The sequence below is a fragment of the Callorhinus ursinus genome, unplaced genomic scaffold (genome assembly GCF_003265705.2).
Source record: "Callorhinus ursinus isolate GAN/ISIS: 27379988/994484 unplaced genomic scaffold, GSC_fseal_2.0 scaffold24, whole genome shotgun sequence".
Lineage (NCBI taxonomy): Eukaryota > Metazoa > Chordata > Mammalia > Carnivora > Otariidae > Callorhinus > Callorhinus ursinus.
Window position 1 is genome coordinate 5,477,483 of NW_027397086.1, and position 13,202 is coordinate 5,490,684.

Genomic DNA, 13,202 nt, shown 5'->3' on the forward strand with positions numbered 1-13,202 from the left:
CACACACACACACACACACACACACACACACACACACACACACACACGTTGGCCTCTTGCAGGGAAGACACCCCCACATCCCCACCCCCAGGCTTTAGTGAACATCAGGCCATTCCTTCAACTCTGCTCACTTCAGTTCAGGAGACCCCACTGTTCCAACTGACCCAACACAAGCTTAGCCAGGCCTTAGACCCCATTAATAACAGACCTCTCAAAATGACCCCAATCTCCCAGCAATTCTCTACCTCCCCTTTATGCTGAGCAAATGATTTATCCACAGAAGCCCGGAACCAGGGTTATGGGACTGCCCTGCAGGGAGGCATCTAGAGGTTTACAGAAGTGATGCCTTACAGTACTTGGGAAGAGGTGCAGGCCAGAGGATAAGATGAAGCTGGATGAGGAGTGGAGTCCAGAGCTTGACTCTCAGCTAGAATGGCTGGTACCAAAGACAGGAGCAAACTCGGCACCTTTAACCAAAAATGTCCTACACAGCCCCAGCAAGGCATTCCCAGACAGAAGCTGGCCTGCTGTTTTGAAAGAACTGTGGTCAGAAGGCTGGTGCCTTTAAAAAGCTGAGGGCCATGCAAGAGTGACTGGCATCAATTTGCTAATACATCAAGTCTAATTTTCACACATTCTAGGCTTTTCTAAGCAGAATTGGCTGTTGGGGAAAATGTCCTGTGGGGAAGCGAGGCAAGTGTGTGCATTCCAAGTGTCTCACTCAGAAATGCCACTGGTTCAGATGGTTTTACAGACAAGTTTTTTCAAACCATTAGGGGACAGACAATCCCTTTGTTTTCTAAACTGTTACACAGGAAAAAAAAATCTGAGAGATTACACCAAAAAGGAGAACTGCAGATCAGTATAGAACACTGGTGTCCAGATAATTTAATATGGATTATTTGAAAAAGAGGCTCTATAGTCAAACAGCTTGAGAAAGTACTTCCATTTATAGTCTACCTTTTGGAAAATCACAATAAGTATTTATATATTAAAGTCTCTGTGAAGTCCAGGGGTAAAGAAACTGTTTAACTTGGCATTTCTCAAACTCATCTGAGCCAGGACCACCTTCTGAAAGTTCTCCAATTATCTCTAATATGTGAATCACTACTATAGACCAGCCCACTTAAGTATATAATAGTTGTAAAGCTACTAAACAAAATTTTAGCAGTTTGAATCCAACTTGATGTAAAACAAGTCAAAATCCACCATGATCAAGCAAGATTTATTCCAAAGAAAAATTCACCATCAGGGAATCTATAAATTGAGTGCATTGTTAAAGAAAAATAAATCACAGGGTATTTCAACAAGACAGATGCTTTAAAAGTATTTGATAAACTTCAACACCAATTATAAATTTTTGAAAACCTTTTAGTAAACTAGGAAGAAAATTTAAACTTCTTAACATGATAAAGTTTATCAGAAGCCATCAACGAACATATTTAATGGTGAAACACTAAAGGTATTCTCATTTAAGTCAGAAACAAAACAAGGATGCCTGCCGTAGCTGCTAGCGATTAATGCCAATGCAATAAGATAAGAAAAATAAATAAGAAACATATTGGAAAGGAAGAGACAAAACTGTCATTATCTGTTCATGATTTAAGTGTGTACCTAAAAACAAAAATTGAAGAGAATCAGCCAAAAATCTTAAAGATTTTGGTGAAATGGCTAGTTATAAGGTAAACACCAAAATCAATGGCTTTTCTAAATGTGAAGGGAAAAGACTTCCTTTCCACTGAGAGAAACTTCTGTGTTCTTTTTGACTCTGGCTGATTGCAGAGAGCAAATATTTCTATGTGTTCTCCCGACATGTGGCAAGTGGACCTGTTTCTTGTGCAGAGAGATACTATTGTACAGCTACCATAGAGGTAAATCTCTCCAGTTCAGGGGGAAATATTATAGCAAGTCGACTTCGCTACAGATCAAAAGCTACATTTTTCTGTCAATTTCCAGGACCTTTATCTCCTATGTCCCTTTCCTATATCTATGCCTCAGTTTCTTCCAAATTCAGAAGAGGGAGAGAGGTATTACTTATAGGATCCCCTAAATATAGCACTAAATACCAGTGATTTCTATTTAGAAAGTATGATTTTTTTAAGAAAATTATATTCACATTGGCAATGAATATTATAAAATAGCTGGGCTTAACGTTAACAAGAAATGACAAGGCCCATAGAAAGGAAACTATAAAACCTTACTGAAAAAACATAAAAGAAGTCCTTAATAAAAGGAAAAACATAATAAATCCCTGGGGAAGAAGTCTCAATATTGCAAAGATGTCATATCTCCCCTAACTCAATTTATCAATTTAGTGGAATCTAAATCAAAGAACCAATATGATTTGGGGAATGTGATGCAATGGAACATGACAAAATTATTTTAAAACTGATTTGGACAAATAAATATGGGAAAATATGCAGAAAATTTTTGAAATTGAATAATAGTATTATATTAAATTTACTATAAGAATAATAATGAATATAAAATATGAAACTTACATTATAACATATTTTATATATATTTTATATCATATATTAATATAGTAACTTACATTTTAATATCTGTTAGAGCAGTAATACTGGTTATCTAACATATTAAAATATAACATAGGGGCCCCTGGGTGGCTCAGTTGGTTGAGGGTCTGACTCTTGATTTTGGCTCAGGTCAGGATCTCAGGGTCCTGGGATCAAGTTCCTTGTTGGGCTCCGAGCTCAATGGGGAGTCTGCTTGAGATTCTCTCTCTCCTCTTCCCCCTCCCATCTCTAAAATAAATTAATCTTTAAAAAATAATAAAATATAACATAAAACTTCAGTAAATAAAATTGTGGACCACCAGTGTAGGAATACACACTTTTATCATATATTGAGTTCCCTGTTTATAAATGCTTTGTTTCTATCCACTGATCCATTTGTATATTCCTAATACTCCACTCCAAGCCATATTATCTTGCACAGATCACTTCGATAACATCCTTACTAGTCTCCTGGCTTTGCCTCCATTCAAACAATGGAAAACAGCAGCCAGAGTGGTGATCATTAAAAAAAAAAAATAATAATAATAATAAAAAAAACAGCAAGTCACTTCCTTTCTTAAGGCCCTCCAGTGACTTTCCAAAAAATAAAATAAACTCAAATGCTCCAACACAATGCAACCGACCAGATCTCTTGCTCTCTGGACCTTGCCTGCCCCTCTGTCTTCTCAGTTGCTCTAGCCATACTGGTTTCCTTTTAGATATTTAAATATGAAAGCTCTTTCTTCCCTGAGGGATTTCACCTAGAGCATTCCTCCTCACCATCTTTACAGGGCCTGGGCCCTTCTCATCCTTAAACTCTCAGCTAAATGTCACCTCTTTGGAGGCCTTCGCTGGTCATCTAAGCAGCTTCATATTGTATTCATACCACATCTGTTCATTTTCCACTTATTCCTCATCACAATATGTAACTATTTACTATTTGTTTACCTGTTCAATTCTCAGTCTCCCCACCAGACTAAAAGCTCCACCATGGTATCTGCTCATCAGGCACAAAGGTGCCCCATGTACTAGCCCCTCAATAAACATTTGTTTAATACATAGATGTGTCAACATTTAATATGTGCATACCCTCTGTCCATGTCTAACAGTCAGGCAAGTGCACACAGATGTATGTTCAAGGATAATTATTTCAGCATTGCTTATAATGAGAAAATATTGGATATAACCTGAATGTCTAGCAACAGAAGATTGAGTCATTAAAAAAAGAAAGCTGTACTGATATAGAAATATACCATGATATTTTAAGTAAGAAAATAAACCCAAACAGGCTATAGAACAGAATGCATTTATTCCATGAGCCTGTTAATTTTATATGTATTTATGAATATTTATATGTACTAAAATGCATTAGATACTTGGAAGAGGCATACCAGACATTAATAGTTTAACAGTGGCTATCTGTCGGGGGAGGGTAGAGATTGTCATTTTCTATTTTAGCCTATCTGTATCTACATTTTAGCATCTTAAGAATATGGACACAAATAACAGAACACCCAACCAAGAGTAGCTTGAACAACAGGCATTTGTTTTGCCGGCCAGAAGTCATCCACCTCCAGTCTCCCTGTTAGAGGAGAATGAAGACACTAAGAACACCTGTCCTTCTACCCCTTGCTGACATTCTCAGGTGGTTGTCTTTTATGTTTGTACCTGTTACCTCACTGGCTCCTCCAGCTTCAGATGTCACAGTCTCTTCTTTCACAGCATGAAAGCAGGTGGGGAGCAAAATCTTTCCCAGGAATTCCCCAGATCTGGTAAGATCCCAAGGGCGAGAAATGGGTCACATGGCCATCCTAACTGTAAGGGAGGTTAGGAAACTGGCTTTGCCAATCATGGTCACCTCCTGAGGCTGATCATATTGACATGCCATTTAAAATCACCGTTCCCCTGGAAAACGGTGCGGAAGTTCCTCAGAACATTTAAGACAGAACTACCATGCCATCCAGCAATCCCACTTCTATATACCCAAAGGGTATATTCCCAAAGGAGATGAAAATAAGATCTCAAAGAGACACCTGCACTCCCACGTTCACTGCAGCATTATTTACAATAGCCAAGAGATGGAAACACATGTGTCTTTTGAGGGATAAATGGATAAAGAAAGTTTGAGATTCATAGACACACACACACACACACACACACACACACAGACACACACACACAGAGGACTATTATTCAGTCATTAAGAAGAAGGAAATCCTGCCTTTGTGACAACATGGGTGAACCATGAGGACAATAGGCTAAGGGAAATAAATCAGACAGAGAAAGACAAATACTGGATAAGTTCATCTATATGAGGAATCTAAAAAACAGAACTGATAGAAACAGAGTAGATGGGTAGTTGCCAGAGGCACTGGGGGGTGGGAGATGGGTGAAGGTGGTCAAAGGGTACAAGCTTCTAGTTACAAGATAAACAAGTTCTGGGGATCTAATACACAGCATGGGTACTAGAGTTAACTACACCATATTGCATACTGAAAAGGGGCTAAGAGAGTAGATCTTAAACGTTCTCACTAAACACGCAAATGCTAACTGTGCGAGGTGATGGGTGTGTTAACCAATCTTCCAATGGTGATCATTTCACAATACATATGTGTATCAAATCATCATATTGTATACCTTAAACTTACACAACGTACAGGTCAATTCTATTTCAACACATCTGGAAAAAGGTAAAAAATAAAATCAAAAAACAATCAGTTCCTTATCAGGGAGGAAGGCAATTAAGATTTTTCACAATTTTAATAATGAGTATAATCAGGAAAGAAAAAAGTCAGCACATGTCAGACATGATAAGATGCCAAAGGGTGTTCCATGAAGTGCGGCCAACCGTTTGGAGAGCAGGTCCTTTCTGCTTAGAAGGCCCTGCCCATGCAGGCCAAACACCACCTTGGCCAGCCTCCTGAACCTGAGATCACCACCGCTCAATTTTGTCCTCTTTGCGGCCCCCCCCCCCCCCCCCCCGTAAAGTTCTCCCAATTAATAAATATGTCATTATTGCTCAGGCCACTTTCTGGTATTGATCTGTGGGAACTAGAACGGATTGATTGCGCCTTAAGAGAGCGAGGGGAAAATATCATCAGTTACCAGTCTTGCTGGCTAAAACAGAACTTTGCCCCGATCTACACAGTTGTTGACCTGGTCTGTGCTCTCAGACTGAACACGGAGGCTCGCAGGAGCAGAAGGAAGGCAGGTGGCATGAACGTGTTTGTGGCACAGGTGTGCAAATGTGGCTGGCTCTCTTTCGTGGAGTTTGACTGGAAGGATATGAAAAATAAACACGGAACAACCACAAACAGTGCTGTTGAAACTCAGAAACCATCACCATGTGCAGAACTGCTTTTATTATACAGAGGCACCACATAATGACAGACCCAAGCTGTGATTCTTTCAATACCATTTTTAGTCAAGAGGAGCTTGCTCCAGAGAGTTGGCACAAAGAAGGTAGACTGTAGGCTTCGGGAGGGCCCGCACCTTAGGAGTCTTGTCTCCCTTTTCACTACTCCGGGACACAGGTAGGTACTCAACAAACATTTCTTGAGTGAACAGTGTCATTCTCAATGTCAGTTAGAAATCACGATAATTTCCATTCGCAGGCATTTCCCTGGGCCAGGCACTGGGCTCGGCCCTTCTGCATAAATCATTTCCTTCAACACCGACATGGATCCCATGACACAGGGATTATGATCCGCATGTGACAACTACGGAAATTGGGTCTTCCTGAGTCGCACTGTGGTAAGTGGGGGTCAGAGGCATCAAATTCCAAATTGAATGCCTGTAGCTTTGCTATACAGACCTTTTGAAGAGGATTCCCAGAGTCCCGGAGAGCATTCTGGCGAATGGAGTCCTACTCTTCCATGGACAGTGGTTGTTCACTTAATCCCTCACTCAGAGTCCTGGCCAGGCTTCTGGATTTAGAGAGTCGGTTTTGCCCTCAAGATGTGTCTGGGTGGCTCAGTGGGTTAAGCGTCTGCCTTCAGCTCAGGTTATGGTCCCAGAGTCCTGGAATCCAGCCCTGCATTGGGCTCCCGGCTCAGCAGGGAGTCTGCTTCTCCCTCTCCCTCTGCCCCTACCCTGCTCATGCTCTCTCCCTCTCTCTCAAATAATTAAATAAAATCTTAAAAAAGGGGGTGCCTGGGTGGCTTAGTCAGTGAAGCATCTGCCTTTGGCTCAGGTCATGATCCTGGGACTCTGGGATCAAGTCCTGCGTCAGGCTCCCTGCTCGGTGGGGAACCTACTTCTCCCTCTCCCTCTGCTGCTCCCCCTGCTTGTGCTCTCTCTTTTTCTTGCTCTCTGTCAAATAAATAAATAAAATCTTTAAAAAATCTTAAAAAAAGATGTGCACAGTCTGGAGGAGATTCAGCTTTTGCGGGTAACGATCACCTGGTTATCAGCAATAGAAATGCACTCTAGCTTAGGCAAAAAAGAGAATTCGTGGAACAAATGGGGATTCTCATGGACGCAGTCACCAGACAGGAAAATTCTCGGGCTTTTCCAGGGTCACATGTCCTCCTGTTACTCCTTCTCCCTGCGTGTCTGCCCCTGCTCTTCACCCTCTCTAACAGACTCCTTTTCTATTCTCCTTGTTCACAGTCTAAGGTGGCTGCCATAATGGTACCCCCAGTCCGCCACGTATCATGTCGGGTCACGTTCCAGTGAACCGCGACACGGGCAAGTGTCTCTTAGCTCTAATTCCAGACTTAGGGGGAGAGAATCTGAAAGGCCCACTAATGGTCAGGTCTAGCCTGAACCAAATAAACCGGACACAGGGGAGGGTCACGTCTATTTACCCATGTGCTAGGCAATGCCGTCTGCAAATATTTCTCCTCATCTGTAGCTTATCTTCTTATTCTCTTGATGCTATGGATTTTTAATAGTGAAACTGGAGAATTCAAAGCCAAGAAGTTACCCTTTGTTTTTGTTGTTTGTTTGTTTGGTTTTACCTTGTATCATTTCTTCCCTGAAGAACTAAGCCATGGGAAAAAGGTTTTAAGGAGGGAAGAGGCTTGGGTTGAGGTGCTAGAAAGAATTACCGAGGAGAAAACACATCGGGTAATCTTCTAAAATATTTATCAGCAACGCAGGTATTACATTATAGTGTGAAGCAATCTGCCCAAGGGTATCAATACAAATGGTCAAAGTCCTCTTGTAACAGTGAGAAGAGAAATACTCATTCTTCCAGGAAGAGGCTACAGAGAAAAAGGATGTCCACTGGTCCTTGAAGAACGAGGAGCAGTCACCAAGCAGGCAAAGGAGGAGGGCTGTGGGAACACACAGAGTAGGGAAGAAGGTGAGGGGTGCCTGGAGCTGTCGTGAGGGGTTGGTGGCCAGAGGGGCGAGGGTGAGGTTAAGTGGTGGGCCAGGGCCCGCTGGAAGGACCAGCCGTCCCAGGCTAAAGGACAGCAGTTGAAAGACCTATATCCCACAGAATCTCATATCCAAAAAAGCAGTTTTACATATCAGCCTGTACTGAGGACTCCCAACTTTGTCGTCTCTAGCCTGATCATCCTCCCTGAACCGCAAACGTTTTTTATCCCACAGCCTACTCGACATGCCTATTTGAATGCTTAGTGGGCATTTCCAACGTAACGCTACTTCTAGAACCTGGCTCCTGACTGCACCTTCCAAACCCGCTCCTCCCTCCATCTGCCCCAACTCACCAGTTAGACAAATACATCTTTCCAGGTACTCAGCCAAACCTGGGAGCCCTCTTTGCCTCCTTTCTTTCTTGTACCCCTCACCTCCAATATTTCAGCCTCAAGGCTCAGGGCAGTAAAGGAGGTGTGTCCGCAGAGTGCCAAGGTTCTTCTCTGTGTGGAAGAAGGCAGAGCATGTTCCATTGGAAGTATGCATACAAGTTGGCCAGGCAGGGAAAGGCGGGGCACAGGAAAGAGGTGCTCCAGGCAGAAAGGATATGCACAAAGGGCACAAAAGTAGGAGAAGGGAGGTCTTGTGTGGAGGGGGCGGGGGGGGCGGTCAATCTGACTGGAGGGAGCTGGGGGAAGTTAACAGTGCTTGTCAGTGAGGCAGGAAATGCAAGTAGGGAAATGTGAAAAAGAAAGACAATGTGGCATTATATAAGCAGAACTGCACCGCTGTCTGTAAGTTGCAGACAGACATCACGGCGAAACAGCTGAATGTGAGCACAACGTTGAGAATGCTCTGGTGTACAATTTAGGCCACAGGGTAAGCACAAAATTCATCTTAGGAGCCCTAAGGCGAAAGACTCTCAAACGGGCAAATTAGTTATTATAATAAGAGGGCTGTATGGCTACGAATGGAGGGGGGCATCATAGTAAAAGAAGACAGACAGTGACTTCGAATGTGACTACCAAATTGAAAGTTTTGAGTGTGATTCTTTGAATGCAAAGTGGTAATCGGCCTCAATTAGCTTCTCACACAGGCAACTCCAAAGCGTTCCACAGTAGGTCATGGAGCAGATTCACTTATTTAATGATGACAAAAGGTTCTCACGGGCGATTCCAGGAAGCCAACTAACGTACGTTATCTGTGCATACTGCGCTCGTGTGTGCACGTGTGTGTGTGTGTATGTGTGTGATCTGTGTAAAGCTGTCAATGGTCTTCTCTATGAAAGGAATGTTCTTTACTGTGCTATTATTTCCTTCTGACTTATAAATATTAAGATGCCCTTTATGTCATGAAATAAAGTGGCAGTATGTACTTACGAGACAAAATAACTTTTGTTGCTTTTCAAATTAGGTCTTGGAATTTACGCATCCATGATCCCAAAGTCTGGGAATCAGCACCTCCCTGATTAAACAACATTTGGTTTTGAAATTTTGGTTCCAGCTTTGACCTGAGCATCCTTTCAGGATGCAAGTTTCCTTTTTTTTTTTTTTTTTTGGTCCAGGGACGTAAAATTTGCCCAGCACTAAGGGCCATGAGTGACAAATTCAAAAGGGAAAGAAGTGGATTCTAATTTCGGAATCTAATCATAGCTGGGGCTCCCATTGCTCACAGTTCATGTTTGTCTTGCAGGCACCAGAAGCGCTACCTTGAAATTAAAGACAAATCAAAGTCTATTACTCCCTGTGGGAGAGACTGTTGGGAGCCCTCAGGTGTACCCGTGAGCCCTTCTAGGTCCCCAGCCTCCAGGCGGCTAGCTTGGCCCCGTGACTAGTTCTGGCCAATGGGATGTGAGCAGAGGGATCTGCATTCCTTCCTTCAGGCTAAAGTGGATAAGATCTGGTGTGCCTTCTCCTCTCCCTCCCCTCCTCTACCTGTCCCCAGGTAGAGGACATAACGGTGACCGGGAAGCTACCAGTTGATGGAGCTACAAAAGGGAGGCAGCCTGAGCTCCTGAGTTACCAGTGAGAGGAAATTGTCCAAACACACAGCTAACTGCAACTCAGGAGGAAAGCAAACTCCTCTGGTGGAAAGCCACTGAGATTTTAGGGTTTATTTGTTACTGCAGCATAGCTTATCCTACTCTGACCGACACACCGCCTTGCTAAAATACCCACCAGGGCCTTCCCCTTGCATTCAGACAAAACCCCACCACCCTTTCCCTGGCCTATAAAGCCCCACAGGTGCCCCTGCACACCTGCTGGCATCCCTCTCCCACACTCACTGGCCACACCAGGCTTCGAAGGATGCCTGAATACGCCAAGCTCATTCCCACCGGAGGGCATTTCCACCAGCAATTCTTTGGCTTGGAATAGGCTGCTGCCAGCCCCTCGCTCTTGACATTCACCTCACCTCAAGGGAGCAGAGAAGCCTTCCTTGATCACCTGAGTTCAAAAAACTCCATTCATCACTCTGTCTCATCATGTTTTATTTGCATCCTGGCACTTATCACTACCTGGTATTTTCTTTTTTATTTACTTGTTCATCTGTTTCCCATCTTGTTTGTCTTCTTTACCGCATGTATTTGCTGAGTAGATGGATGAACGAACAAATGACCTCAGTGCTGTTGCCTTGCGTCTGCCCAGGGAGACCACGGTGCCTAGTAAGCCCCCGAACAGTGGTCCTGTTGTCCAACGCTGAGCCCCAAACCGGCCCCAAACAGCGGCTTACGCGAATGGCAATCATTTGCCTTTGCTCGTGAATCTGGAGGTTGGCTGGGTTCTGCTAGGTGTTCTCACTTGGGGGGGTTCTCTCAAGAGGGGGTATTCAGATGGTGACCAGGGCCCGGCTCATTCTGAAGACCTCTTTATTCACATGTCTGGCTCCTGGACTGGGAAGACTCAAACATCTGGGGTTTATTCCACTGACCAGCTGTGTGACTTTAGGAAGTTGACTTAATCTCTTTAAGCCTGTTATCTTTATATGCAAAACAGGAGAAGTAGTAATAATACCTACTATTTATTTGACATCTACTATTTCCAAGCACCATATATGCTAAACTCTTTGCATGCCTGTCTCCCCAAATCCTTAGAACCACCTATTTATAGATATTCCCATTATAAAACCTCCTGATTTTATAGATGAAGAAGCTGAAGTTCAGAGATGTTAAATGTCTTGCTCAAAGGTATATAGCTGATTGTGCCAGGAACTTCTAGTTAATGTAGTGCATGGGGTCAGTATGGGAAATCCCCACCCCTACATACATGAAAATGCAAGATAAAATATAACCAAAAAATGTAAATGCACAGCCGAGTTTGAAGCCAAGAAACAGGGAGCCCCAGCGACCAGACAAACAGGGAACTTAGAGTCAGGACAGTGAGCAGGATCTGAGGTTGAGGGGCTCCCTGGGGAGGGGACAGGTGGGAGCCAGGAGTCCCAGGGAGGTTGCTTGCTAAGAGAAAGAGGCTCTGCCCAGAGCTCTCCTGCCCCCAGTTCCTGCGAGCAGCCACAAGACCTCTAGTGGAGCTGGAGCATCCAAGTGGCATGGCTAAGTCTGGCCTGGAGCGGGCGTTCCACCTGGCCACCTGATTCCCCGCCTGTGCGCCGACCGTCGGGCACCGTCCATTTATTTAAACGTTCAACTTAATAAGCCATCTCCAGACACCTCTGTAGTTGTCCTTTCTAGTTAGCATCCACTCTAAAAGTCTGTTTGAACAGACGAAAGATAAAGAGGAAACAGGAAACCTTGGAAAGGAAACAAAGCACTTGTAAATCCAAGGAAAATCAAAGACGAAATTGCAACTGCCATTAAAGAAGGCGTGAATTGGGAAATACTCCTTTACCAAAAGTTGGAGATTAATAGAGCCAAGGCCACAGATACAAGGGGCCTTTTGCCCTCCAAGAAATCTGTGGTGGAGGATCCAGGCGGCAAATGAAGCTGCAGAGCACCGTGATTAGCTAGAACGACAGAGAGCATGAACAGGGAGCTGGACGGGAGAAAAGACACAAAGACAATCCCGGGTTACGATGGGTCCAAGAAGAAACCGTCACAGAAATGAGAAAGTGCCATACTTACGAAAAGACCAGGACAGAAACTCTACCTCTCAAAACTTACGGGGGGAAGTTTCTGCCCACTGGTCCGTGAAAGAGACAGAAGACTTGCAATCAACCCGGGCAAGGGTGGAAAAGAAAACGGGAGGTCCGGGGCCGGGCCACACTCCGGCATCAAGCCTGGAGCCTGGAGACTTAGCCTGGGAAGTTAATAAGCAACCTCATCTGAGACCAGACCCCAGTGGAGGCAAGCTTCAAACTGCTCTGTCGATGCAACCCAGGGCATATGGTGGGGGAAACAGCTTACAGACAATTCCAGAGCACACAAGGAAGCCACCAAGAGAAAGGCCCAGGGGGTGCATCCGAGGGGGACATTTGTACCTCAGGACCTGGAGATGACAGAATGACCTGAAAGTGCTGTGCCTTTTAGCCTGTTAGCGGAACAGAGGGAGGGCTGGAACCCTACAGCAAGAACAGGGGAGGAAGGGAAGGAACGGGCTAGCGTGCAGTAGAGCTGATCTTCAAACCCACATCCGCAGCTGAGCTACATTGTTGCTGCCACTTAGGGCCTGTGTGTTGGGGGGAGGGGGGGCCCACAGAATCGCTCTCCTATCCTTACCATCTCCTTCCCATTTGTTTCGCAAGACAAAGTTTGCTCCCTCGGTTAGAAGCCGGCAGTGTGCACCGTCTCTGGACAGCCACTGATTTTCCAAAAACAGCAGAGGAAAGGGCTCAAGCCCATTTACACAGGGCCAATGGGGGTGGCGGAGAAAGTGAGGGTTAGCTACTGCCCTACTCCTCCAGGGCTTTGGGTGCAGACTGTGGGTGGAGAGTGGCGGGGGCGGGCGGCTGTGTGCTGACGACAGTGGCCTTCATGGTGACCCCCCCCCACACACACACACCGCTGCTTCCTCCTTCCCCGCCCCCACTGCATTCCGCTCAGTCTCATTGTTTTTGCTTCTGTATCGGGTTTGGTGACAGTTTTAAAGACACCAACATGCCACAGCACCCACCCTGCAGCCAGCCCAGCCTCAGCGGCTGTCCGCTTGGCGTCATTGCCAACATATGTTTAACCTGCTGTTCTTTCACTTTTGTAAACATACTGTCTTCTTTCAACTCTCAAATTAATATGATCCTTCCCCTCTCCTTTCAAATCCCGCCTTGCAGCCACATGCCTGATCAGATTTCATGTTTAGATACACGCGAGACAGGACTCACATGCACAGGGCCCAGAGGCGGGCAGATCCCCTGGTCCCCCAGACCCCCAGGCCCCCAGACCTCCGCCGTCCTGGAGGACCTACCACGCTGTGG